The sequence below is a fragment of the Canis aureus genome, chromosome 24 (genome assembly GCF_053574225.1).
Source record: "Canis aureus isolate CA01 chromosome 24, VMU_Caureus_v.1.0, whole genome shotgun sequence".
NCBI lineage: Eukaryota > Metazoa > Chordata > Mammalia > Carnivora > Canidae > Canis > Canis aureus.
Genome location: NC_135634.1, coordinates 37832439 through 37859914, shown reverse-complemented (window position 1 = coordinate 37859914; position 27476 = coordinate 37832439). Strand labels below are relative to the sequence as shown.

General features: G+C 46.0%; 1 protein-coding gene across 2 annotated transcripts in view; it reads right to left on the bottom strand.

Annotated features, from left to right (window-relative positions):
- Positions 1–27476, bottom strand: part of LZTS1 (leucine zipper tumor suppressor 1) — a 51322-nt gene that overhangs the window by 23589 nt on the left and 257 nt on the right. Inside the window, exon 2 of one of the 2 annotated variants that reach the window (XM_077868942.1) lies at positions 27187–27359. The exons of the other annotated variant lie outside the window; for it this stretch is intronic. The gene's annotated coding sequence lies outside the window, so the exon portion shown is untranslated. The remainder of the gene's footprint in view (positions 1–27186; positions 27360–27476) is intronic. 2 annotated transcript variants of the gene reach the window in all.

The following is a 27476-nucleotide window of genomic DNA, read 5'->3' as shown; positions in this document are numbered from 1 at the left end:
GAATAATTTCTAATCTCCCATTTTTCCCGAACCCTGTCTCCTGATCCCGTCAATCTTCCTATCTACCCAAGGGCCTTAGGAAAATCTTACCTGCCTTCAGTAAGAGAAAACCATCTTCCTGCCTTCATTCCTGCTCCCTCCTTTGCTTCCTCCTCGACTTCCATCTTCCCAACTTAGGGCTTATGAAATTAATGGTGAGTGTAGAGCAAGGGTAGAGGGCACTTCTGGAGTGTCAGAAAGTGCCAGATATTAAAAGGTTTGGGTCCAGAGTATAAAATGTTGTCTCTGCCCCAGTAATGTTGCAAAGACATTAAAAACCTTTTAGGTGCTTCTCAGGTTGAGCTGATCTCTCAAAATGCAAAACCAGAGCAAAGAAGACTAGCCCCAACCCCCTTATACACAGCATCCTTCAAGGACGCTCCTGAGCAGCCTGCTTACTATAAACCATCACATTATAGCCCATGGAAAAGAGCAGAAGGTATTAGAACTCCCTTTGATACCTACTCATCCTGCCATACTGGCTATAGGGCTCCTTTTCCCTGCCCTGTGGGTAGTATAACTAGAAGATGGAATGATTGTGGCCAGTGAGATACATATGTTGCATAAACATGTTATTTAGCCAACCTGCCACACAGATTTGGTTCTGTCTGTATCTAGCTAAAGCCACACAAGCTTTCCAGGGAACACAGAAACTGTGAACATAGTATAGGTTATAGTAGGGTGACCATATAACTTGGACACTTTTGAAAGTGAAAGGAGGTGTTAGTATCAATAATACCAGAACAGGAGACATACACTGAGGCATATGGTCACCCTATGTATCAGTCATTATTTCTTCCCACGAGGGCCAGGTTGTGGATGAGGATGTCAGAAAGGAAGTTTTGGTATCTCTTGGCCCCCATCCCCTCCTTCCAGCCACTTAGTGTTCATTAACTATAAGAAACAAGGAACAGGAAGCAACCAGGAAGTCCAGCTAAATGGACCACATACCAGGTGCTTTACCTACAGTGATACATGGGTGCTATGAGACCTTACATGTCCATCACCTTTGCATTGGATTCTTATCTCATCTGTGCTTAAAAAAAACCCTGGACAGGTATTATAATCAGAGTTTTGGGGAGTTACAGCCAGAAAAAATGATTCTTGAACCCAGGACTCGGGTTTAAAGGTCAGAGCTCATCTATTGCCTCATATAGCTTAGTCATGGGCTGGCATAGTGAAAGCAGGATTGAAATGCCTGATGGGGCAGGCTTGGCTAACTGTTACCTCCCAGTACACGTGTCAGCAGTAACTTTGACAAGTAGAGAGATCTGCCACTGTGGAGGTGAGCTGCTGGAAGTACCTGTGCCCCTGTCTGACATTCACAAGTATTTGGTGAGCATTTACTATGTGCAGTCACTATCAGGGCTCTCTGGACACAGCAGTGAGCAGAACAGACATGTAATACAGAAATACAGAAGACATGTAATACAGAAAATGACAGGTCTGGCTTGCATTCAAGGTCCTGTGCAATGTAACCTCAATCTGCCTCTCACCTCACCTCCCACTATCACAAGCTTCACCAGCTAAGCACTCTCCCCAACTGGCCCCAGTACCCAGCGTCATGGACACTCAGGGTTGCATCTGACATCTAGAGTGACCTCCTTGCTAGCACCCCTGCCAGCTCTTAGGGGTCCATCTAGTTCTTCCCCTTCCCCATGCCTTTGCTTGTGCTGCTTCCTCTCTCCCTTTCCTGGATCCAGCCCTCCCCGTCTTCTTCTGCTTACTACTGTGTATTGCTGAGTAGTGATTTTTGTCAACTAAATGGATGACAAACTCCTTCTGAGCCTGGATTCTAATGTCCACACTAAAGAATCAAGATCTCCCAGCAAACTGGGGCTTTTTATTGGTGTCTTTTGTTTTTCTCAAGTCTAATCTGTTAAACCTTCTCCAATGTGTAAGCCCTGTACCACCTCTGCATCTTACTCCCTGAAGGCAACTTCATCTCTATAATAGAGAGAAAAGTAGAAGCACTGGGAGCAAACTCCCTCAATTCCCTGAACTCATAAGCTTACCTGCAAGTGAAGTGATTTTTGCCTCTTTTGAGCCTGTCACAGGCTGGAATATTTTCACATCAGGCTAATCCTTCTAGCCATGGCATGATTCCATCAACTCCAACCTTTTCCAGTTCCGATTCCAGAATTGGTTTCTCACTAAGAATTATGTTCTAACCCTTCTATTTCTCCAAGTTTTGATTTTCCATAATTCCCTCTCATGAGCATTTAAACACACACAAGTCTGCCAACTCAAAAGCAATACACACAGCAGCCCCTGAACTCCATTTTCTCTCTAGGAATTACTGCCTTTCCCCCAGTTCACAGATAGCTTCTTGAAAGAGAAAGCCATACTCACTCTTGCCACGTGCTCATTTCCCACTTGTCCATGGTCTACAGAAGCCTGGCAACTGCCCCTGATAATACACTAGAGATGCTCTCCAGGGATGTTGGTAAATCCAACCCACACTTTTTAACAGTTTCAAACTTGACCCCTCAGTCACTCCATATTTGTTTCAAATATTTGTTCATTTTTCTCCACTCCATTCTTTTTGAAATACTTTTTCCTCAGCTTACATGATACTATGATCTCCTAGCTTTCCTCCTATCCCCTTGGCCTTTCCCTCCATCACCTTTTCCTCTTTCAATCTGAAATATTGGTGTTCTTCAGGTTCCATCCTGGACCCTATGCTCTGTTCCTGGTTGGCCCATCCTTTCTCATGGCTATAGCTGTATCCACATGGTAATGATTTTTGGATTTGTGTCCATAGCCAAACCTTTTTCCTGAGCTCTTAACCTCAAAATCCAACTGCCTGCTGGCCATCTTCACTGGGATGGGCCACCACATCTCAAAATCAACATATTCAAAATGGAATTCACCATTCTCTCTTCCTTGTCTTTACCCACCTTCCCCTAGCATGTCATGTCCCTCCTTCTAGGTTCCTAGTCTTGGAGAATAGTGCAACTGTGACCAAGCCAGAAATCTGACCCTAAGAAATTTGATCAAGTCTGGAACCCTTTATTTCTTCTTCTCACCTCTATACCTGACCAATCACCAGGTCCTGTCTTATTATTGATTTTGCTTAAAACCAGCATTTCCCTCCACTGCTATTGTCTTAGTCTAAGTTTCTGTCATAGTTCCCTTGGGATACTAGTAGGCCTGTTATTTGCTCTTTTCCAACCTTTCCCAAGGCTTCTATATTGCCCAAAGAATAAAATCAGAATTTCTCAAATGGCAGAGAAGGACTTCATGAGAATGGTCTATCTTTGGGACACCTGGGTGGCTCAGTCAGTTAAGTGTCTGCCTTCAGCTCTGGTCATGATTCCAGAATCAAGCCCTGGGTGGGGCTCCCTGCTCAGTGGAGAGCCTGCTTCTCCCTCTCCCTTTGCCTTACCTCTTACTCATGCTAGCTTGTTTGCTCTCTCTCTCAAATAAATAAAAGTCTTTTTTTAAATAATCATTTATCTTTGTATCTCCATATTATATAGCACTGCTGTCTTCCTTCCCCTTCCCCTTCCCCTCTCCCTTTCGCCTGACTTGAGATCTGTAAATGTGTAATATTTTTCCACGTACTGCTCCCTAGGCCTAAGTCCCTGAGACTTTCCTCAGACAGGGCTTCCACTAGGAGGCCTTCCTATGTCTTTAATGCATCCTCTACTTGTTCTTAAAACAGAGTTAATCACACTGTAGTACAGGTCCTCTGTATTCATACCCCTTTCTCAACAGTTTACAAGACTATTTTATATACTGTTCTCTCGGCCCAGAGCTCAATAAATGCTTGTTGAATAAACGGATAAGCATGTGTTTAAAAATCATATCCTAAAAAAAGAAAATAAAAATCGTATTCTATTTTATGATTCACGAGCTCCATGAGCTACCCTTTTCTAGCTGGGACACCATAAAACACTACAAAGTGGTAAAGTTTTTCATCCCCAATCTATCCCCCAGGAGGCTTCATAGAGCACACAAGGTAGCCTGAAACACAGCTGTGACAATTTTGGCTCCATCATGCTTTAGAGAAGGCTTCTCTGTGTGGCACTTGTGCCTCGGTGTTCCCCTAATTTGGCCCAGGGCTCTGGGTGTGTTGGAATTAGTAAGCTTGTGTGTTAGACCTTCCCAACGGGGTAAGAGTACAGCTGAATGACAAAACCTGCTGGGGCCAAGAATATGCACTGGATTCGACATCTTTATTGGTGCTGTGTTTTTCTAAGTCATCTGCACTCTGAGTTCCATTCTGTGAAGAGAATTCTGTGAAGAGACCAATTGTGCTAATTTGACTGGGGCTGTGGAAATTCCTGGGACAGCAGACTTAATATAATAACAGGGAGTCTCAGTAAAACCCAGATGACTCGGTGGCCTTATCTAGTCAGGAAATTGGGATTAGCACAAAAGAAAATTGAATTAGTCCTTAGTAACACCTTGACTTGGCCTTTGGCTCCTCATTGGGCAGCTCCCTGGGCTGACATTGACAGAAAACAAAGAATGGCTGCATATGTGGGTCTCCAATGGTTTGCCACTCAGGGGTGTGATCTTGGGCTTGTGGAGGGAAGTGTTTGGTGGGCTACAGTGGAGTGCAAAGAACATGATGTGTAGAGGAGATGGTGAGTTAATTTGTGGGGTGGAGGTGGAAGAAATGAAAGAATTGAGAATATCGGTTAGCTCCTATCTTTACTCCTCAATTCCCTGCTCTCCTGCAGACCCCAAAAAAGAGGTGAGCAGGGAGTGAGGCAAGGGCCTTAGCAGGAGGAGGAGGTCTAAGAGGACGTGGGAGGGGAGGGGTCCATGGGGGTGAAAAGAAACCTGGAGGGAAGGGAAGAGAATGGACGAGTTAGGAAGGAGGAGGAAAGATGGAGAGTGGATTGCTGCCAGAGGAGGGGAAAGGGCTTTCATTGTGATGAAAATGCAGTGATTGGGAAGTGGGGCGGGAACAGCGTGAGGGAGGAGGAGGGTACTGTGTAGAAACTCAAGTGGAGATGAAGGCAAAGATTATATCATAGCTGTTGGTCATGGAGATCTGATTTCTTTTGTGCAGGCGTCACATGCCGAGTGAGCTGTTATTAACTAAAAGAAGTCAGTGCTTAGTAGCAAGGAGGTTTGTGGTTGAGTGCATTCTAGCATGGTAGAAGAAATCATGGACTGGAGCACATTTTAAGGGAAGAATAGTTTTTACAGCTACTAGCCACCTATACCTTACCCCATGACCATGATCCAAAACAAAACAGCGTAAGATGCCTGCCGGCTATCAAGAATTAATATAATCCTGGGATAGATTTGCTTTGTTTTATACATTTTTACACACAATGAAGGTGTCCCCAGAATCAGGTATGAGGATTGAAGGTGATTTTAAGGCTGGTATTTATTTTAACAGAACAAAACAAACAAAAAAAAAAGTGTTTTAAAAGCTGGGCTTTTATCTGGGGATTTTCACTCTGAAGGTCCCACTCTGGAGGATTTTCACTCAGAGAGCCGAAGGATGGAGGGAGAATGATAGAAAACTCCAGCAACCCCAGATGGGAAAACTGTCCAAAAAGCACCCTTTTCTCCATTTCTACCCACCACAGAGGTTAGAATTTTGTGCAAGATCCAAAACAACAGGACCTGTCAGCATCCTGGAAATTTCCCAGGAGGTTTTGCAGTCTATTGCCAATTCTGGCTTGATGAAAAGTTGGGGAATTCTGGGACTTCTGGGACCAGAGGGAAGCTGGCAACAGGAGAATATGTGTGAAAACCCCTCCATGCAACCAGGAGTGACCTGGTGTGCCTTTGGAAGAAGTGTAGAAATAGTATCATCAACTGTGTGTCCCTTGCCACTCTATCAGTTGACACGGTACCAGGTACACAGTTGGGACTCAGTAAATGCTTGCTGAATGAATGAATGAATGAATGAGTGAACTTCCTGCCTTAGGTTTTCCTCTAGCTCAAATTGGTCTTCTACACTGCAGCAGCTAGACATTACCTTAAAATATAGACCTGATCAGTTCATGTTGAAGTCCTTTTCAGCTTCTGCCCTTGGGAAAATTCTCTCAGAGAAATATACTCCCATTAATGATTATATGACCTGAGCCCCAGCCCCCATTTCCAGTTCTATTCCCCACTTCTCCTCCACTGGTTCCTCGCCATTTCCTCCAAATATCTCTAAATACATAATGCCCTCAGAGCCTTGCTTGGCTCCACTTAGAATTTCCTTTACAACTTGCACCTATGACCCAAGCCTTCAGCTTGTTGATAACCCACTTTTCAGGGTCCCACACAAATATCACTTCCTCCATGAAGCCTTCCTGTCTTTCTTGCTTCTTTGCCTGTGGTTTCACAAGAGAAGCCCTGAAGCTATGGCAGCACTGATTTCATGTTATCTCTTATCACTTGTTCTTTACCTGTCTACCACCCCACTAGGCTCTGGGCTTCTCAAAGACTCACACTTTGATTTGTCTCCACATATTCAGCTAAATGACTGTTAAATAAAGGAGTGAGGGAAGCCAGAGAGACTCAAAGAGGTTGGAAGAAGAAATATTAGTGAGATAATACTGGGAAAATATAAAATTGCAGATACCTAGCTATTTGCCTCAGAAACTATGTAATCAGCCCTGAGCTTCCTGTTTCCCAGCTTCCATCCCAAGGAGTAGTAGAACTTCTATGACCACAGGAGGAGAAGGAAAGGCCCTTTGGCCAGGGAAGATGTTCTCGTTCCCTTAGGCACACCATACCCCACCAAATGTCGTCACAGTAAAGATAGGCTGAAGTCCCCTACTTTTCTCAGTCCTTTCCTTCTATGATCTTCTTAGGGCATCTCACACTAAGGGTGTGCCCTCCCTCCTGCTTTAATCTGCCTGGTAATAGTGCTAATTGAAGGGACTTCAGCTCCTTCTGCAGCCTTGTTTTGTCAGGCATAAAAGTCCTCTCTAATTTTCTGGATGTGGATACCATTCCCGTTGGCACCCTTCCTTTGGAGTTCAATTGTCACTCGGGCCTCATGAAAGGCCCCTTACAACTCACTCATTCACTGTACCTCATTGTCCCTGTTCATTCATTGACATTCACTAGGATAATTCCTCCTGCTGCCACATGCACAGAGACGCGTGCACATGTGTTCAGACCCCACATCCCATTAACGGTGAGGGCACTTGAAATAAAGAGCAGCACTGCCTGAATGTGGGACTGCCCTCCCCCTCTATTAGCTGGGGAGTCTACCGCGCTAATGTTGTTTTAAGAAGTATCAGGAGAACTGACGACCTCTGCAGAGCAGGAAGGGAGGAAGGGTGGGGGTGTTCCTGGCAGCTCCTGTCATTAAACACCATCAGCTACATCACTCCAGACAGATACTGCTCCCCACCTCTCTCCCCCTGCTTTCATTCTTCCCAGAGCCAGCTAGTTCCAGAGATCCAGTCTCTGCCTTCCTCTTAGGCATTAGTCTGTCCTTCAAGGCTCTCCAGAAGACAAGCACCTTCCACCTGGCTTATGTGCTATGTCCTTGAATTGAATTCTACCTCTATCAACGAGGTCTGCTCCTATGATCTTTAGCTCATGCTTTGCTTATATATTCTCATCACTGCTTAGGGGCCAGCTGCTTTCAATGGCATGAAGAGTCCATTATTCTACCTCAGAAACTCAGCAAAAACAGGGTCTTTTCAACATTTTTTAAGCTAATGGTTAATAAGATGGTTATTAGGACTATGAAGAAAGCCATAGAGGAAGCAGAGCAAAAGTAAGACTATGAAGTAAGAGACACAAAAGAAGAGAGTCAGTGGAATGGTGGTCTTTTGTTATGGTCTACAGCCTACCCACCAAAACACAGCGCCCCACCCAGCCTGGCCTCAGAACAGGCTCATTGCTCCCTGGTGTTAGGATCCCAGTTCTCCCCTTAGTACTGATATCCAACTACCAGGCCTTCCAAGACCTACTCTAGCCCTGCCCTTCTATGAGGGAGATATTCCTTGATCCCCACCAGGGCCCACAGTTCTTCTGATGCCCATGAGCTTCTTGGTAATACCGTGAACTGGCACCCGAAAGGCTTCTGCATCTGCATATGCCATACCTACTCGAATGAGATCCTAGATTTCTGGTCTCATACCTCTGTAACCCCCCAGATCAATCTGGGAGGCGGGGAGTCTGCACTTTAACAATTTCTCCCTAAGCTCACTGGGCTTCTAGGCAGGCAGATGCAAATTGCTTGCCTAGTCAGAGACAGTGATTTGTTCTTTCCCAGGACAGAAAGGACCTGGTGGGCAGATGCTTTAGAAAGGGGGAATTTTGTAACTAAGAGGACAGATGTGGACTACAGCAGAGCTCAGCCACTGACTACCCATGAGACCCTTGGGGATGCTACCTCGCTACTTTGACCCCAGATTTTCTTTTTGCATTTGAAAATTTAGGTTGGGCTTCTCATCCATAGTGTTACTGACAGATTGGACTAGACAATTCTGTATTGTATATATGTGTGTGTGAGGGGGGTGGATAGATCGATTGATAGATAGATATCAGATACCAATTAAACCCACTCTCTGCCCCCCTCCTCTGGCCAACTGTGACAATTAAAAATGTCATAGACATTGCTGAATGTTAAAATCGGGGTGGGGGGGTTACAGAGGTATGTAAGGGGGTGGGTAAAATCATTCCCAGTTGAAAACCACTGAAAAATACCTTGGGATTATTCTAAAGATTAATGTGATAGCATATGTAAAGCATCTGACAGCATCTAGCATATAATAAGGACTCAATAAATGTTAGTTTCATCAGATATTTTAGGTAGAATTTGGCAGTTGCCTTTCTATCTTCACCCACCATGAAGTGTCCCTGGGGCCTCAAAAGGTGGGTGGTGTGGGGATGACTCTAGAAAGAAAGTTCGATAGAAGGTGATCTCTCCAGTATGTTCAGTGGCCTCAGAGGAGACATTTCTTGGATATTCATGTATGTCTTAGAAGTGTCTCAGGGTAAAGGGGTGATGTAGTTGGAGGCCCAGAGAGACATGGTTCAATAGTCTCCACAGAGAGCCTTTCGTAAGCATGTTGCCCATTTGTGCTTCAGTTCCACCTCCCTATCTGGTTGTTCTGGGGAGATATATGGCCTATTCCAGATGAGGGATATGGCTTCTGTAGAGAAGCAGTTTGTATCAGCAAAGAGAGGATGTGGGAGATATTGCTGAGACACTAGCTGGGCTGGGGCACAGGAAGGAAGGACTCAGAGGAAGCTGGCTATAACTGTAGACCCCAGAGGATAGCCTTCCTGCCCACCTTGCCCTTGTGCATCTGGTCTTTGCAGCTGCCACACTCTGCTGCCCAGATCTAGGCTTCTCTACTGGGGTGGGAAGACAGAGGAAGGAGAGAAGTCTCCAGAGGTAGTATTTCATTCAGGCCTAGGATATATGGAAATCTTCCAAGTCCACAACTGGCTTCTGTGAGAGGCAAAACTGACCCACTATAAGGAATTTCAGAGTTGTCCAAGCTATAGACACCTCGACTAATTTTTTTTTTTTTTTTAATGATAGAATAGAAAGGACAATGGACTAGGGCCTTGAATTGCTCCTCTGGGCCACTGGCTGGTTGTGTGGTCTTGAGTGAGTCATTCTCTCTGGGCTCCCCTTCATCATCTGCTTTTGGGCAGCACTGCAACTGTTCCAGCGCAGACACTTTAAGAGGCTCTGGTGAGGTCAGCAACTAAACATGCTTTGAGAAGAGAGAAAGAATTATTGGTGCACGCCCACCACCAACTTCAGCCTCAGTGTGAGAGAGAGCAGGCTGCACCAAGGCCATTTCAAAGGGAGTCACTGGCTGAAAGGACTGAGCTCCCAGCATGAGGACAAACCAAGGTAGACCACCTCTGGGGGGCCAGGGTGGAGCTATCCCCTGGAGGTTACTAAGGTCAGTGTGTAATAGGAGCTGGCAAAGGGGGTCTAGCAGAACAGGTGAGGAAGAAATAATTCATTGTTTGTTTTGATTTGATTTTGGTTTTAATCATGAGATTAGCCAAGAAAGGGTAAACACATGCCATGTGTCACTCTTTTTTAAGTGGGGAGTTGAGATCCAAAAGCCCCAAAGGAGCATTCCTCACCTGTATGTGTTGCTCATGGGGAGCTGTGACCTGACACAGTGGGTACATGGCACACTGTGGTTATTTCCTCTGCATTTGCTCTCCCTTCCCTCCCTGAGGGCCTACATCATCTCATGCCTAACATGTGGTGACAAACTTCAAGATGGCCTGCCTCCTCTTCCCATTAAGCCATCCTGCACAAAGGTCTTCTAAACACAGATTTCAACACTTGCCTCACTTATCTTCCTGATAACCTTTTCCTGCTCCCAAGGCCTAGCTCATCAGGACCAAGGCTACCATGTGATAGTGTTAGAAACCTCCACACTAAGTCATAATATCAAAAAAGGCATGTGCTTGAAACCTATCTTACCTGGACTTCCTCAGGGAGGGAACTTGGTCAAGCCCTTAACTCTTTGAGCCCCCTTCCTTATCTCTGAAAATGGCATAAAGACCTGACATGTGGTGATTTCATAGGAGTGCAATGATAGTCAATGACACAGTGGATATAGAAAGGCTTTGCAAACTAAAAAGTGCAGCACTAACATTAGAATCCATTCAGAGCTCTTGAATATCTCTCAAAGTTCATTCAAGATGGTTTTCTTGTTCTCCTGTTGTTTCTCTCCATAGGGATCTTCCCTCCTTTAATTGGCCAGGTAAATCCTTTCCTCCAGAGCTCAATAACCTTCCTATTCTGATGTTTTCCTTCACTATGAACACCCTTAGTACTGAGTTGCTGACCTGCCTCAGTTCTTCTGCACACAGATCAGAGTTAGTGAGCCCCCACCAACAAATGTACGTAGGGTTTACTCATGATCTCATTTAATCCTTGCAATAAATTTAGCAAAGTCTCTGGATACGATGTCAGTATACAAAAACCAATTGCACTCCTCCATAGTAGCAACAAATAAATAGAAAAAGAAATGTTAAAAACATACCATTTTAAAAATGTACGTTTTAAAAATAACTGAAGTTATATTATGCATGAAATGCATTGAAAGTACATTGAAAACTGGAAAGTATTATTTAAATTGTTATTTTATTAAATTATATATTACATTAAATTATTATTTAAAGTACGGTGATAAAGACAATCTAAACAAATGCAGACATATAGCAGATTTATGCATTAGAAGACTCAATATTCTAAGGATTTGAATCGTCTTCAAATCAATCAATATAGTCAATACACTATCAATCAAAATCCCAGCAGCTTATACATTGAAATGCAAACGTCCAATAATAAACAAAACCACCTCGAGAAAAACAAAGCTGGAAGGCATATGTTACTAGATTTAAAGACATAAGAAGTAGCACTAATCAAGACAATGTGCTATTGACATAAAGGTAGACAGACTGACCAGTGGAAGAGAATAGAGCCCAGAATAGAGTCCCACACATACATAATCACTCGATTTGTGACAAAGGGAACAGTGCAGAGCTATAAGAAAATAAGAGCTATTTTTATTAATTGCTGCTGGGTCCACTGGTATCCATTTATAAAAAAGTTATCTTGACTACAACTTCACACTACATACAAATAATTTCTGATGAATTGCAGCTATAAATGCAAAAGGTTAAACAGTAAAGCTTCCATCTAGAAGAAAACAAAGGAGAACGACTTCTTGGTCTTTGAATAGGCAGAAATTTCTCAATCAGGACATTAAAAAGCACTAATCATAAAGGAAAAATACTGAAAAGTTAGGAATTTCTCTTCATCAAATGTCTCCACTGAGAGTAAAAAGACAAGCCAGAGAATGGAAGAAGATATTTATACATATCTGACAAAAGACGCTCAACAGAATACATAAAAGAACTTTTGTAAATCTCTAATAGAAAGACAGAAACCAAATTAAAAATGAACAAAAGATTTTAATTAGTCACTTCATAAAATAAAATATGCAAATCGCCAAAATATATAAACAGGTGTTCATGATGATTGGTCATCAGGGAAATGCATATTAAAACCATAATTAGGGACACTTGGGTGGCTCAGTGGTTGAGTGTCTATCTTTGGGTCAGGTTGTGCATAGTACTGGGGTCCTGGGATCCAGTCCCGCACCAGGGTCCTCAGAGGGAGCCTGCTTCTCCCTCTGCCTGTGTCTCTGCCTCTCTGGGTCTCTCATGAATAAATAAATAAAATCTTTAAAAACAACAACAAAAAAACCCATAATTAAATACAACCACAACAATGACAAAATGAAAAAGCCAGATAACCAAGTGCTGGTGAGGATGTGAAGTATCCACTGAGCAGATATGCTCAGCCACACTAGGAAAATGGCAGTATCTACTCAAGTTGGACATATACACATCATTTGACCCAGCAATTCAGTCGTAGATGCACACCCAGTAGAAATGTTCCCATGTATTTTAAAAACCTAGCAGCATTATGCGTAAGAGTCCCAAAGTGGAAATGCCTGGAAACCTAAGTCCTATCCACAGTAGAATGAGCCACGGTATATTTATATAGTAGAAGATTATGGGGTAAAGAGATCCATGGAGCTACTGTTACACATAGCAGCATAGCCCAGTCTCTCACAGAAGGATGCATGCTATATGGTCCTATTAATAAGATGTTGATAAAGAGGGCAAAGTTATAGTGTCAGGATGAGGGACAGAATTATGGAGGATAGGGGAACCAGAGGGGTTTCAGGGGTACTTTTAATGCTCTGTCTTTTGCCTTGGGTTCTATTTATATAAAAAATTTTGAAAATTCATCAGTTTGGTCATCCATGCTTTGTGCACATTTCTGTATTATACTATATATTTGAATAAAATTTTCACTTAAAATAGTTCTCACAATGACCCAGGAAGTGATTCTTTCTCCCAATTTTCCAATGGCTAAGAGGCTCAGTGGGAACAAAGAAGTGGTCAGATGGGGATGGGTATTCAAACCCACCCTGTGTGGGTTCCTCACTGGGGCTTTGTGCCTTCAGAAGCAGAGACTCTGAGTCCTACCTTGTATTCCCTTTGCTGCCTGCCCATGGCTGGACATGGCAACCCAACAGATGTTCAGTTATGGATTGAAAGTTTTTGTCTCCCAAAATCTACATATTGAAGCCCCAACCCCCAATGTGATGGTATTTGGAGGTAGGGTCTTTGGGAGACAACTAAGTTTAGATGCGGTCATAAGTGTAGGGCCCCTACAATGTGATTAGTATCCTTTTTTTTTTTTAAAGATTTTATTTGTTTATTCATGAGAGACAGAGAGAGAGAAAGAGAAAGATCGGGCTCCCTGTAAGGAGCCTGATGTGGGACTCGATCCCAGACCCCGGGATCGTGCCCTGGGCCAAAGGCAGACGCTCAACCACTGAGCCACTCAGGCGTCCCTAGTATCCTTGTAAGAAGAATAACAGGCCCAGAACCCTTTCTCTACCACCTGACGACACAGCAAGAAGGTAGCTGTCTGCAAGCCAGGAAGTGGCCTCCACCAGACACCAAATCTTCCAGCACCTCAGTCTTAGATTTCCCAGCCCTCAGAACTATGAGAAATGAATGGTTATTAATTCAAGCTACCAGGTACTTTGTTATAGTAGCTCAAGCTAAGACATTCAGTAGGAAGAAGAAGGCCAGAAGCTAAATCTACAAACTCGCCCACCTACCCTTTTCCTCTCCCTGCCTACCTTCTACTCTCTTTTCCTTCCTAGCTCTAAAGAGTGTTCCTGAGCTTGCCTGGCTCTTGACTCTGTCCCCCTACTTGGCAGAGTGCTGCTACCTTTAGGATGGGGATAACAGGGTGGTTTCAGCAAAGTGGCTTCAGCGGTGCTCCCAGAATGTGGTGCAGAGGTGGAACAGGAGAGGTGTCCTGATGCCCTCCTCTCCCTTAGGCTACCTGCACTGGGCCACCACCACCCAGAACAGTGGGGTTTCTTCAACTCAGCTACTCCTAGAAAGATCCTCAGGAGTGAGGGGGGAACCAGACTGGTGTGGAACCAGACTGGTATGGCTCAGCTCCTAACTCTCTCTGCCACCAGGGCTTGGTCTTGACTCCACTTCCACTTCAGCCTTGAAGTTCTTTTCTCCTCCTGCAGAGGAGGGAATGAAATGGTCCCTGTTGGCAGATCCCTGACCAGAGCTTCCTCCCCAACACAATGGGGGACTCTTCAGTCTCTACATCATTGAAGAATAGGATCTGGATGCTGTCAGAAGCCTCCTCTGGAAGGCTGAGGGCCAGCCTCCCATGGCTAAATAAGGAGGTCACCACTGCCCAGGAAAGGCTGGGAGAGACAGTTTACCAACTTTCTCATTGCCTCTGGCCAGAAGTATATGCCCAAGCTGAAATAGCAGAATCCAGTCCCCTTGGATGTCAATCTGGGAGACACAGTCCCTCTTAAGCTCCCATCTGCTGAGTGTTTCCTTAGGTTTGGATGAAGGACTATACATACATGATCTGGAGCAAGCTACACCCCAACACTGAGGGGGAACACCATCATTATTCTCATACAACAGATGCAGAAAATGAGATCCCAGGTTTTACATCTAACAAGGGGCAATGCCGAGCTTTGAATCTAGGCTGTAGTCAACAGTGCTTTAGCCATACACACCACCTGTTTACCTTTAGTGGTATCAGGTGCTCTGCAGACCTCACACCAGCCAGTGCTCCCCCACCCATTGTCCAACCCTCTCCCCACAGGCTTGGCTGCTCCTCTAGAACTCCCCCTAACTGTCTCCCATGCCCCCCACCCTGCACTCCGGCTCCAGTCCATAATCCTTTTTAGTCCTTTGCACCTCTAGTCTTGGGCCACCACTGCAGCCTCTGCAAACCTCCAATCGTATCTATAAAGTGGAGCTAACAGTAGTACCTACTTCACAGGTTTCTGTATGTATTGAGTGAAGTTTTATTTGTAAAGGAACTGCGATATAATTAAGAGCTTAGTAAATGGCAGTTAGGTTTTATCTTTGTTTTTATTTATTTATTTATTTATTTATTTATTTATTTATTTATTTATGATAGTCATACAGAGAGAGAGAGAGAGAGAGGCAGAGACACAGGCAGAGGGAGAAGCAGGCTCCATGCACCAGGAGCCCGATGTGGGACTCGATCCCGGGTCTCCAGGATCGTGCCCTGGGCCAAAGGCAGGCGCTAAACAGCTGCGCCACCCAGGGATCCCTATCTTTGTTTTTTTAACATATGGAACTTGGTGACTCAAAGCATCTCTGGGCTCTAATCCTGATATATTTTTCTTCAACTTTGCTGGTCTCTGGGCTCTACTTTCCTTTCATTATCTAAAGAATTGGGGACATTTCCATTTGGGGGCTTTAGAGATTAGATTTCTAAAAAAAATATCAGTAATCATCTATCCATTTTTTTTTTTTTTTTTTAGAAATTGCTCTTAAAGTATTTAGAAATCACTAGTCTAACAAATAGTAAACTCCCTGAGGATGCCAAATACCCTTGGGGTCTAGCACAGAGCTGGGCCCAGCAGAACTCAGTACATTCAAAGGAACAGACAGTCAGCAGCACAAGTTTGAATAGTGGGGAACAGTCCTGGCCTCTTAAGCTAGTAGTCCCCATCCTTTAGAGGGCTAGAGGATGGGTGTTTTTAGCTAGAGACAGCTCCTCATTCCCCCTGCATGTGCTCTGAGTCATGGCCAGCTAATAACAGGTCAGCCCCAGGGTGTAGATGAGATCAGACACCTCTGTCTTCCCCAGAGGCATTTCTGTGGGTCTCTGGCCCTACAGTCCCCTTGGGCTGAGGCAGGCGATGTTGGACTACCCCTGTCTCTTGCTGCTAATGTTCAGCCCACATTCTCTGCCACCACCTCCTTGAGGAAAACTAAGCAGGAGCATAGGTAAGAAGTCCTTTTCACCTGAGTCACGGAGGGCAGGGTTGGGTAGAGTGAGGGAACCCAAGAGATCATGTCACTTCAGTGGCTTGGAGCAGAGGGAAACAGCCCAGGGGCTGGTTTGCACCAAGCAATGCCAGGTCTTGCACCGGATCTGGTACATACTGAACACCCCGTGGTGTTCTGGCAAGAGAAACCTTCACAGTCACCAGTCTTAGAAACCAGACTCTTCCTTCTGCTGGCACCCTCTTGTGCTTCAATGTGGAAACATATTTGTCTGCAAAGAATGAGATCCTAAAAGCCTCTTCTGGTCCAAAGGAGAAGTGGCGGATCCCTGAGGTCCTCCCACCACCGTGCCCCTGCAGACACGTCCTGGCTGCCTTAGAAGTGCTGTGCAGCCAGCACAAGTCTGGGCAAGGCTGGGAGACACTGCTGCAATTAGACCGGATCCCAGAAACCCCACCTGCCTCCCTGTCCCCGTGCCTGAGCTGCTCCAGGGCCAGGCAATGGAGCAGGGTTCTCAGTCGCTGACAGAAAAGGTGTGAGGAGGGAAGAAAGAAGAGACGAGCCCTTGGTTTGTGTTCAGTCCCTTCATCCTGTTTTCCTGTCCTGGGACACAGCTCTCTAGAGCCTTACTGGGTTGGAGGCATCTTAAGCAAGGGCCTCAACATAGCACCGTAGTTTCTGATCCTCGGCAGGCTTCCCTGAAACCACTTTATGCTGATGAAAGTAAGGCCTAATTCTGGGCTGCCTTGTGTTTCCCTCACAGGTTCCACATCTCCCATCAGCCTCCGAATCCATGAAGTGCAGTCAAATGGGAGTTTATAGCTGCTGTCCCAGGGACTGTGCAGAGGGCAGTCCTTTGAACTCTGTCTTCCTCTGCTGGTGGGAGGTTCCCACCATTACCTAATGGGGGAGGGCAGAGGCTGCTGGAGGGAAGTCCCATGGCTGCCTCTGTTCCCCGACAGCTCTTTAAGATCTCTGCAAGCTGTCCTGGCTCTAAAATCAGCCCTGAAACTGAACTAACATCCCCTCTCACAGATGTTCCTAAAAGCCATGAGGGCCTCGTGTTGCTGGAGGCACTGTCTTCTCCCCGACAGATACCAACATGCTAGAATCGAGAAACTGCCGGACTCTGAAGATGCAGGTTCTAATGTCACATCAGAGACTAACAGCTGTGTGCTGTGTGCCATGGAAGACACCGCCTCAGCTCTCTAGGCCATGCCATTAACGTGGAAAAGTTTCCTTCACTAAAAAAAAAAAAAAAAAAAAAAAAAAGGCACAGAGGGAGGTGAGAAGGCAGGTGGACGGTGCATGACTGATGCCAGACTGCTCATTTCACGTGGGAGGATTCGTGTATGTGTCCCTGTCCCTGGTATAGAATGTGCATCAAAACAGGAGCAACTTCTCCTCGGTCCACCCAGGCTGCCTGGCCCCATCTTGTTTAATGCCACTTAGGCAGAATAATATTCCCCTAATTTCCCAAGGCAGAAGTCGACTCTTCAGCCTTCTTCATTCTCCTCCGTGAGACTCAACCAGATGTGGGCCTTCTTGCGTCTATGCATCTCTCATAAGCTAAGTGCAGAGAGAAGTTTCATTTTATTTTTTCCTACACCTTATGTGTTACATAATCCAGAAAATGATACAGATGAGAAAGGCATTGGCAGGAGGGGGAAAAAAAAAAAAAGAAAGAGGTGCAGTGTGAAACACCTTGTATCCAGGTGTTCACCTTGGGGAGAAATCTTCCTCCCCTTACTCCGTTCCACACATGTTCCAGATGGCCTTGTGGGGTTTTCCTGAGGCTAGACCTGCAGGGTCTCTGAGCCCTCCCCTCTCCTGCATTCTGTCCTCCACACATTTGGTGAAAGACAATGTGAGCAAGAGATCTACTTTCAACATCGAGTCTCCACCTCATCTGTCCTTCAGTGATGGACATTCAATGATGCCACACTCATCTGTCCTACGTAATTTTATCAGTCCATTTTAATTTAGTCAAATTGACAATGTAGATGGGGATCCAGAGTGACAAAGGTGGAAGTGTTTCCTCCCATATTATTTTCAGTTACAACTGTTTCCCTCTGCCAGAGTAAGCAGATAAGAGAGTAGTTGTCGGGCAATAATGCCTGACCCCAAAATTTCCCTTCCCTGATACTCTGGACATGTCCTACACCAAGGGCTCATGACCTTCCTACACAGACATCTTAATCTCATGCCTGCTTTCCTTCCATTGGAGCTGATGGGAAGGGGATGAGGGTAACATGAAAATAGAGCTCCTATTACATTTCACACACCTTTACTTATATTGGGTCATGTAATGTTCATAAAAATTTTCCCTGGGACACAATGCATTTTATAGATGAGAAAACAGGCTCAGAGATGCTAAGTGACTTGCCGTACAGCTATTAGGTAGCAGAGCCAGACACCGATCTATCTGATGCCAAAAATCCTATTCTTTCTGTTCTCCACTCCCAAACTTGCCTGGAAGGGTTGACAAGCATGAAAAAGCCCAGGCCTCACCTTTACGGCTCACCTGTTCTCTCTACCAGGGCTGTAGGCTGCTGTCCAGGTGAGGATGAACTTCTCTGGGAGACTGAGGGAGCATGGCCTGAGCTGAAATGTTTCCTGAGCAAAGCCTTGTCTCCAGGGGTCACCTCACTGGAGATGTCACAGGACACTGCCATGGCCTTGCCCTCGGCTACTCAGGTTTTTAGCAAACACAAGGGAAGTTCCTAGGCAGGTAGAGGAAGATGATGTTCTAAGATCTTTTTAGATTCTGTGGGCAGGAGGACCCCTGGCACCCTGTTCTTCCGAGATCGAAGGAAGTCCCTATTTGACTGGACCTGCCTCTCCTGGGATGCACACTTGCCTCCTGGCTGGGAATCTTTCCCAATGTGGCATCAGCTCTCTAAGTGGTTAGCATAGCTCACTGGCACCTACAACCTTTCCATTTTGTTCAGGTTTGGTTTAAATGGAGCACATATGAGACAGAGGCAGTAAACTTGATTTTCATTTTGGAAAGGTGATAATTGGTCACAACTGTGACTGTGATAGTAAACCTTCACTATCACATTAGATGGGAGCTTCTCAGAACTCTGAGAACAAAGCAGAGGGCAGAGGAAAGGAAGGAAATCCAACATCTGAAGATTCCAGAGAAACAAGAAGGAAGGCAGGACAGAAAAATGGAGGCTGTGAGTATCACCTGTCACCAAAGTCCAGGGACTCCCTTGCCCTGGGGGGAGAGATCCACAAAGACTGCGAACTTTCCATTATTGACTAGTTCTCCTATGTCCTCTCAGGCAAATCTGTCTGACACTAAAGGTGAGAGGATCTGATGAGTTCCACTGGCCCTTGCTGTCTTTGTCCACAAATAGCAGTGGGCTAGTAAGGGTCTGAAGTGGTAACACCAATCCTGGTACTGCCACTAATCAGCTGTGGGGGGGGACACTGAGCAAGTTCCTCCCCAGTGTGAGCTTCTGTGTCTTCATCTGTTAAAAAAAAAAAAAAAAAAGCCCCCTGTGATTCCATCCAGGTCCAAAGTGGTGCAAAGCAAGGTGTTACCCGAGTATCCTATTATAAATAAGTCTCTAAACCCCACACATTGTCAATGTGACACCTGACCTTGGATGATAGACAAGGAACTTTCCTCTCCTTGAAGCTTTGGCTACCCTATGTTTCCAGGCTATGCGAGATCTCCCAGACCATGTGCTATCAACCAGGAGACAGGAAAGGGGATAGAAAGTCATTCTAATAAATAATCTTATTTGGAGAACGGAGTCTCTACAGCCTCAAATCTATTCTATTCACCATTGCTAGATTAACTTCCTAAAACCAAGGACTACTATAAACCACTCCTCGACCTATCACATCGGTCACTTCCCACTGCCTGCCAAATAACAAGCAAAGTCCCAAGGGATGTACTAAGCCCTTCTCAATCTGATTCACCTTGCTTTTGTTTCCACCACCGATTGTGCCCTCTCTTTGCCACCCTTCCCTCTAACTCTTAAAAGTCGCACCCAGACCACAGCTTGCTTATCATGTTCTATATCTCCCATGAAGACTTTTTCGACCAATTCAGCTTTGTAGAGTGATATTTTCTAATGCATCTGCTGTCTCCCCCAATACCAAGCCTGTCTGGAACAGTGTCTGTCTCATCTTTTTTTTTTTTTTTTTTTTGCTCCTCTCAGGTTCTGGTAGAGTGCTTGATACGGACCTGGCATTCCCTGACTTGAAAAAGAATGTAACTAAGATAGAAAGAACTAGGTACCAGGGGTCCAGAGCAAGAGTACTTGGAAGTGAGTAAAGACAACAAGTTGGAGAAGAAGAGTTTTGGGGGATGTGGGAGGAATGCATAAAATAGAATTTAAGGGTCCTTTCAACTCTGAGATTTTCTGTTTCTATGCTGAGTACTGGACATTTCTTCAACACAGGCTCCTTAGTTTCCTAATAAGTCTTGGAACCCTGGACTTGGAGGTCCTGTGTGTAGCTCCAGCATAGAAGTGACTCCAGTCAAGAGGAGTTTTTAAATCCTGGGGGACGCTGAATGCCTGGTGGTCCTGGTAGATGAGGAAATGTCTCAGGAAAGACCAAACATCCTGCCCATGGTCACTCCCTGCTAGTGCGTGTCTCTGAGCAGGGCCGCTGCAGGCCCACGGAGGGGAGGAGCGGGCGGCTGTGAGCACTCCTTCAGTGCAGCGCTGCCTTTTTAGTGCAGGTGGAGGCTGGGGCTCTGCCTCCTGGCTCTTGCTTTCCCCACCTGCCTGCAGTTCAGTTTCCCTGCTGGTGCCACCACTGAGGCACTGGGGCCGGGGAGGGTTGTCTTCTCAGGATGTGAGCACATTCTAATCCTTCCTAGCCTCCTCTGCATGTGCACCGTTGAGATACCCTTCAATGGGAAGGAGGAGAGAGCCAAAGCTGGAGTGTCTGAAGGTTGCAATAAGTAAGGGAGGTGCTCTGAGTGCTTAAAGTGTCCTTCTGAAACCCTGCCATCCCTGACCTGGCTGCTGAGGTGACGAGGGCAGACTCAGCACAGGCATCCTCCAGACACACTGGTCAGACTGCCTCTTAACAGTTAGCAGAAGGTCAAGAGCAACCTCAGGGCTCATTCCCCTAGACTTCTATCCCTTGCCATGCTCTGCGAATTCCCCATTGTCCCTAGCTGCGTGGTGGCTTCTATTCTCAGGGTTTTCTCATTATATTCCTTGAGAAGAGGGTCAGAGGACAGGAACCTGGGTTGGGGAGTCCATTGGGTTCCAGGCCAGGTTGTGTTGGTACTGTTTTCCCCTTCCAACCCTTTCTTGGGAGACCAAGCAAAAGTTATCAGTGGTTCAGAGAACCTCCTGTCAAGGTCACCCTGTTCCATCTGATGCTGTCTGACATGAGAACCAACTGTGTTCTTCACCTCCTACCAGCCCTAGTGCAATCCTGGGTGCTAGATGAGCTAGGAAAGAGTACCCCATCTGTTGGCTGGAGATTACTTGCAGCCTCTATACCACAACAGAAAGTCTCTAAGTTTCTACCTCCCTAGCTGGCCTGTTCCTGTGTGGCATAACCCTTCCCTCCCTAAAGCTTCCTCACTGAGATAATAGACCCAGCCTCGAATGTTCCCCTGTTATTCCTTTTCTTCTTGCCTGCCTGGGTTCCCAAACCCTGTGGCCCTTGGACAGCACAGGGAGATCTGAAATGGCTGAGAAGGAAGGGCCACCATAGGCCTCATCACCATTACCTTCAGCACTTTGGGGCTGAGCCCTGTGTCCAGAGCCTGTGTCACCTGAAACATGACACATTTTCCTTTCAAGAGATTTATAATCTAGGCAGGGAGGAAGGATAGAGAAGCTAAATGCTAATACATGGGAATAGATGCTCAATGGGTATGACAGTACATGTTGCAGAATTTAAGCAACAGGGAGCTGATGGGTGGGGGGGTGTTTCTCTCCTCACAGAGGATGTCCTTTCTTCCTCCCAGGTAGGTGCAGCCCCACTGTAGTGAGTGTACCTCTCTCACCCTAGAATCCTGTGTCTCCTCCTATTGAGCCAGGACACTCACCTATTGCCCACCACCCAACTGTCCAGAATTATTGGAGTTAGTAGGGAAAGGTGCTGGCAGATCCAAGCTTTGTTTCCCTGCCTCCTTAGCTTTCCCTTACCTCCTTCCCTTGCATGCCTATACTCAATTCTCTCTTCAGCAGGAATATAATGTTCAGCTGCTTTACACCCACTCTGTGAATGCTGCCAGCGAATAATGACTAAGGTAGTGGGTGGAAGTACAGCAAGTTGAGACCAATTTAGCAGTCCAGGGTGCCAGGAGGAGGGTGATTTAGCAGCAAATGGCTTTGCAACAGCAAGGAGGGTGAAGATGCCCCCAAAGCCAACAGGCCAGTGAGCCAAGTGTACAGCCCTGCCCTGGTGCCTCAGGCAGGGATTGCCTCAGCCACCTGGCAGTCTATGCATTGCAGTTATATTCATGCACAGGGCAGGGTTCATCCCTAAACAGCAACTGATTTTCAAAGCAATGCCTACCCTCACCCCTGATCTCAGCTCTACTTTGGCACTTTTGAGGGCCTGTGTCCTTGGGTATGCCTTAGCTTGAGAGTCTTACCTAGATTGGGCTCTCTTCTTCTAGTAGATGCTGTGGCCTGGGAGCTTCTGAAGCTCTGAAGAACTAATGGTAATTCAAAAGACTGCTCTGGGCATGGCAGAAATTGAGGTTCTGTGCCATTGAGGAGGGGGGCAATCCAAGCACACTTTAGATCATGCCACAGAAAGACCAACCCAAGTAGGCATAGGGTGTGGATCTTCCAGGTCCTGCCATCTGGCAATGTCTAAGGATTCACGTTATGGGATATGACTGCGAGTGTGGATATCAGAGGAGAGCATGCCTCAGTGAAAGAGATGAATGAATGAATTCGGGTGTGCATGTGTGTGTGTGTGTGTCTGCTGGCTGTCATTCTGAAGGCAGTTATCCTCTCCCACAGTGATTAACTGACATGGAAGCTAATCTATGGGTGATCTGGATAGGGCAACTTTTTACTGCCTTTGTTCCAGGTACTGGACAAACCCATATCACATCTATTTAGACACCAATTTGGCCTATCACTTAGCAAGAAAAATCACCAGTCTACTGGATTGATTAGAACAATTAATTTTAGCTTTTAGCTAACACATACACACGCTCATATTCTATTTGCTAATTAATGAGGCCTGCCAATTGGGTGATAATAGCAATGAATTGGGAGTCAGGACAGCTGGGTTCAAATCCCAGCATTCCACTTAAAATCTGGGGTGAACCCCTTCACCCCCAATAGGTTCCTTCAGTTTTCTCATATGCCAAATTGTGGAAGATACTTTCTCACAGGGTTGATAATGATACTAACAATAACAACAATAGCAGCAACAATAATAATATCCTTTTTAACGTGTAAAGTCCTGTGCAAATAAAAAAGGCTATTAAAATTATTATTACAGGCAGCCTAGAGATGGTGGTAGACTGTCAGGTGGAAGTCGATGTCTGGCAGGAAGCAGGATGGAGACTGCAGATACAGAGGCAGCCCTGCCAATCGGCAGCTAGCCCGAAGCCCAACGCAACCATGCCTGATTTTGACACATCTCCACCCACTTCTCTAAATCCTTGGAGAAGGGGATCCAGAGCCAATCTGCACACTCATTTTGCTGGAGGCAGTTGTTAGAGGTGAGTTACTTCACATCCTTCATTTCCCAGCTCTGTCTGGTCTGGGTGCCTTGCTGAGCTACATGGAAGGAGGAAACATTTCCTACCTGGGTTCCCTTTGGAAGAAAAAGCTCCATTTCCTCAGGTCTCAGCTTGCATCTTGGAACTATGACCTCGCTGCTGCTATGTCTACTTTTTATACTTTCCTGAGGTTTAACTTCAAGGTTTAGTTCATGACCACTTCCTCCCTGGTGTCTTTGAGCTCACCTCCCTCATGCTGAGCAGCTGCTGTGTTCAAAGTTAGTACAATCCAATTTTCAATGTACTTGTCATTGATTTACGTATGCTGCTTCCTCTTCTCAATTCCCATCACAAATTTTAGTCTCAAGCCATTATTGAACAATTTTTTTAAAAAATCCCCCACCTCCGTGGCACCTTGAAAACCTTCAATAAATAGTGATGTACAGTTCTAGGGAAACTAAAATAATCACAAACCCCTGAGAAGGCACGTGGCAAACCTGCTATGAGAAATAATAGGGTGGTGTAAACGGCATGAGACAGGAGTCACCAAACTGTAACCACGTGACCTTGGGGAAATCATGGCCAGATTGCCTCCCTAAACATGGTAGCAATTCACACTCCCAACAACAGCGTAAGTGTCTATTTTAGATCAGCAATTTTCAGACTGCAGCAGCATAAAGATCTATTCAAAAGGAAACTCAAAGAACTACCACTTAAAGTGCCTAAAGATCCCCCAGACAGCTGGCTACTTTTTTGTTAGCAAACCCCTAGAAACACCTCATCACTGCCTTGGAACCAGTGCCTTCCTGCGGTTCCAACTGCACAATTTTTAAAACCTTAATTCTAGATCACACCTAGCACTTCCCACTAGTATATATCCATTGGTTGACTGACCCCGAGATAGAGTGCCTAGGTTGGCAGGGTGGGTAGGAGCTAGGTTTTCCTTGTGTTCCCAAACTGGAGTTAGAAACTGAGACGAAGGAACCCTGTCTAGGCAGAGGCCCTGAAAGAGATGACCCAATAACAGGGGCAGGAAAGCCAGAGGCCATGCAGGAATCTGTGCTGGGAAAATGTTCCTTGCCAACAGTCCCCGATATCTCTTTTTCCCATTGCTTTATTAAGCAACCATTTACTAAGGGCCTACTCATAGTAGCCAAATAGTATACTATGAGCTGGGCATTCATGACATCATCTCTGCCTCTAAGAACCATTTGGGCTCTTCAGGATCAGTGGGTAAATGTCAGAATAGTGTGGAATGATGGTAGGAACTCAGAGAAAGGCATGTAACCCAGACATAGGGAAAGAAGAGGGGAAGATTTCTTGGATGGGTTGATTCTCATGGTTAAGACCAGAAGCGCAAGTGGGAGCTTGTTAGGTGGAGGTAGAGAGACGGGGTAAGAATATTTGACAGAGCGGAAACGTGTATTTCTCTTTTCAAAGTTAGTAGAAGAACATGGAAAGAGCCAGAGCTGAGCTGAGTGGAGTTCAAACCCCTACTCCTCCATCCTCTATCCTAACTACATTATTTAACTCTCCTCATCTAATAATCATACACACCCGCAGGCCTGTGCTGAGAATTAAATGAGATAATGAATAACAAGTACTGGGCACATAGTGTACTTAGTGAACAGTATTAGGTGTTGCTAAGTATTACCCATGACACCAGTCTATAAGCTGATCAACCACAGGTTTGCCCTCATTACCTTATGCATCTTCATAGTTTAATGAGGCTATGCCTGGCCCAGAGCTTTGCATTTTGTAGGTACCCAATGAATATTTATTAAGTGAATGTTGAATAAGTGCAAAGGCATATACATAACTTTTTAGAATTAGGAAGCCATTTTTATATGGTTGGAACCCATCTACCTCCTTGCCCACACAGGCACAAAAGTGGCTTCTCAAAACTGCATGGCGGATCTTTCCCTCATGCACTCCCAAAGCATTGGCTCTCCCTGACAACACACTGCACAGCGGCACACTTTAGACGGCAGCCACCTCAACACACATCTACTGGGATGCACATGGCAAGACAGGAGGCTCCTCGACAGACACACAAATGTACAAGCTGAATTGTTAAAGCAGGTTTTACTTTGTGAGGTAGGTGCACAGAGGCTGCCATAAATGGTTAAGTAACAACCATCTCGAACGTCCCATCCTCCTTCTCGCTTACACATACACACTCCTGAAAGACTATCCTTTTTCTCCACCTGTTTTTTTTTTTCTCACTTCATGAAGAGTGAATGTCCACACACCCATCTGCTCAGCTGAGACCTCGTACTTGAACTTCCACTTGCTAAACTTAACTTTGCTCCTATTAGCTGTGGACCTTAGGGAAAGCCCGGCCCCCGTTCTTCACTGGTAGAACACAGAGAATGAACCATGCTTCATGCCAACCTGGTAGTTACATTGTGAGGATAAAGGAGATAACAAATGAGATAACGTCTGTGATGTGGAGAAAGCACCTCAGAAGAAAGGCACTGGATAAATATAAGGTGTAAATGCCAGACCTGATTAGTGTGTATGCCCCTGCCCACAGATTTCCACCCACACACTCTGCTCTTCTCACCCTTGAACACAAACACCCTTCCTGCCTATAAAAGCTGTCTCTAATACCCATTTTCGTGTGTGTGTGTGTGTGTGTGTGTGTGTGCTTTAGCACCTATATGTTCCCCAGTATACCCACAGAAAATTGTTTTTGGACTTAGAGGAAGCTCAGGTTACAAGCACTGTCTAGTCCCTACCCACAGAGTCTTCTCAAGGGTCGTTGGTTCTGGAAGACTTGCCAAGCACACACACAGCTCATCTCTCTCTGGCTAGACTTCTCTGCTCCTCTGATTGCCACTAGGCTGTACTTCCAGCAGAGCAGGAGATCCTTTATCTGGCACAGCTCCTGCCAAGAGCTCTCCAGAACTCAGTCCCTCCATGCTAGTCTGCCCAGCACCTAAGACGGAAGACCAGGGTTGATGGTTGCAGGAGGGTGTGGATAGAATGGGAGGGGGGGGGCGATCCAGGAAATCTAGATGCTCAGATCCCTAAGCACTCTTTTTGTTCCCAGGGAACCGAGGGCTCTGAAGCTAACAAGTCCCAAGCACTTTCCTAGGCCTGACATACCTGTGGGCAAGCAGAACATTCATTTGCTCCAGAGTTCACTCCTTTCCATTTCGAGCAAGAAGGAGAAAGATCACCTGGCCTGTGGTGTTTCGATGCCTGTTGCTGCTGAGTTTTATGCTCTGAAAGCGGGAGTTCAGCATGTTGAAGAGTGTGTGTGTGTGTGTGTGTGTGTGTGTGTGTGTAGGGGTGGGGAGGGAGTCGGGGGCTGGCTACCTTTGGCCTGTGAGAGAAAGAAGTGAACGTGGTGTGTGTGTAGGTGTGGGACTGTGTGTGTGTTAATCTGGCTGAATGGCAAGTCTACGACTGATCCTTGTTGACCCACAACTCCAGGGGGCCACTTTCCACGTTCATGGAGCCCCTCTCTATCCAACTCAGCCCCCGTGACACATTCCTTCAGTGAGACGTCCCAAAGCTCTAACTGCACCAGTGTCCCTGCCACCCCGTGAGCACGGCCACGGCCCATCTCCAGAGTTCGGACGGCCAAGTGCAGTGTCCAGAGCCCAGCTGTCACACCCTCCGTCTGGGGCCAGGGACCCTCTGGGCTCACGCACACTTCCCCTTTGGCTCATCTCAGACATCAGTGTCACCCAACACTTCGTGTCCAGCAAGATCAGATTCGGGGCTGGAAGCAGATGAAGCCAGGGTGCAGGAGACGGAGACAAAGCCGTAAGGACGGGCGCAGCATCCCTTTCTCCAGGCTGGGTCCCGAGCAGCAGCACCCACCCTGGCGCAGGGGGTAAAGAAAGACCCTGACAGTTACGTGCAGAGACAAAGACACCCGGACGGACGCCGACACAGACAAAGACCGACGGACGCCCGGACGCCCGGTACGCGGCGGGGA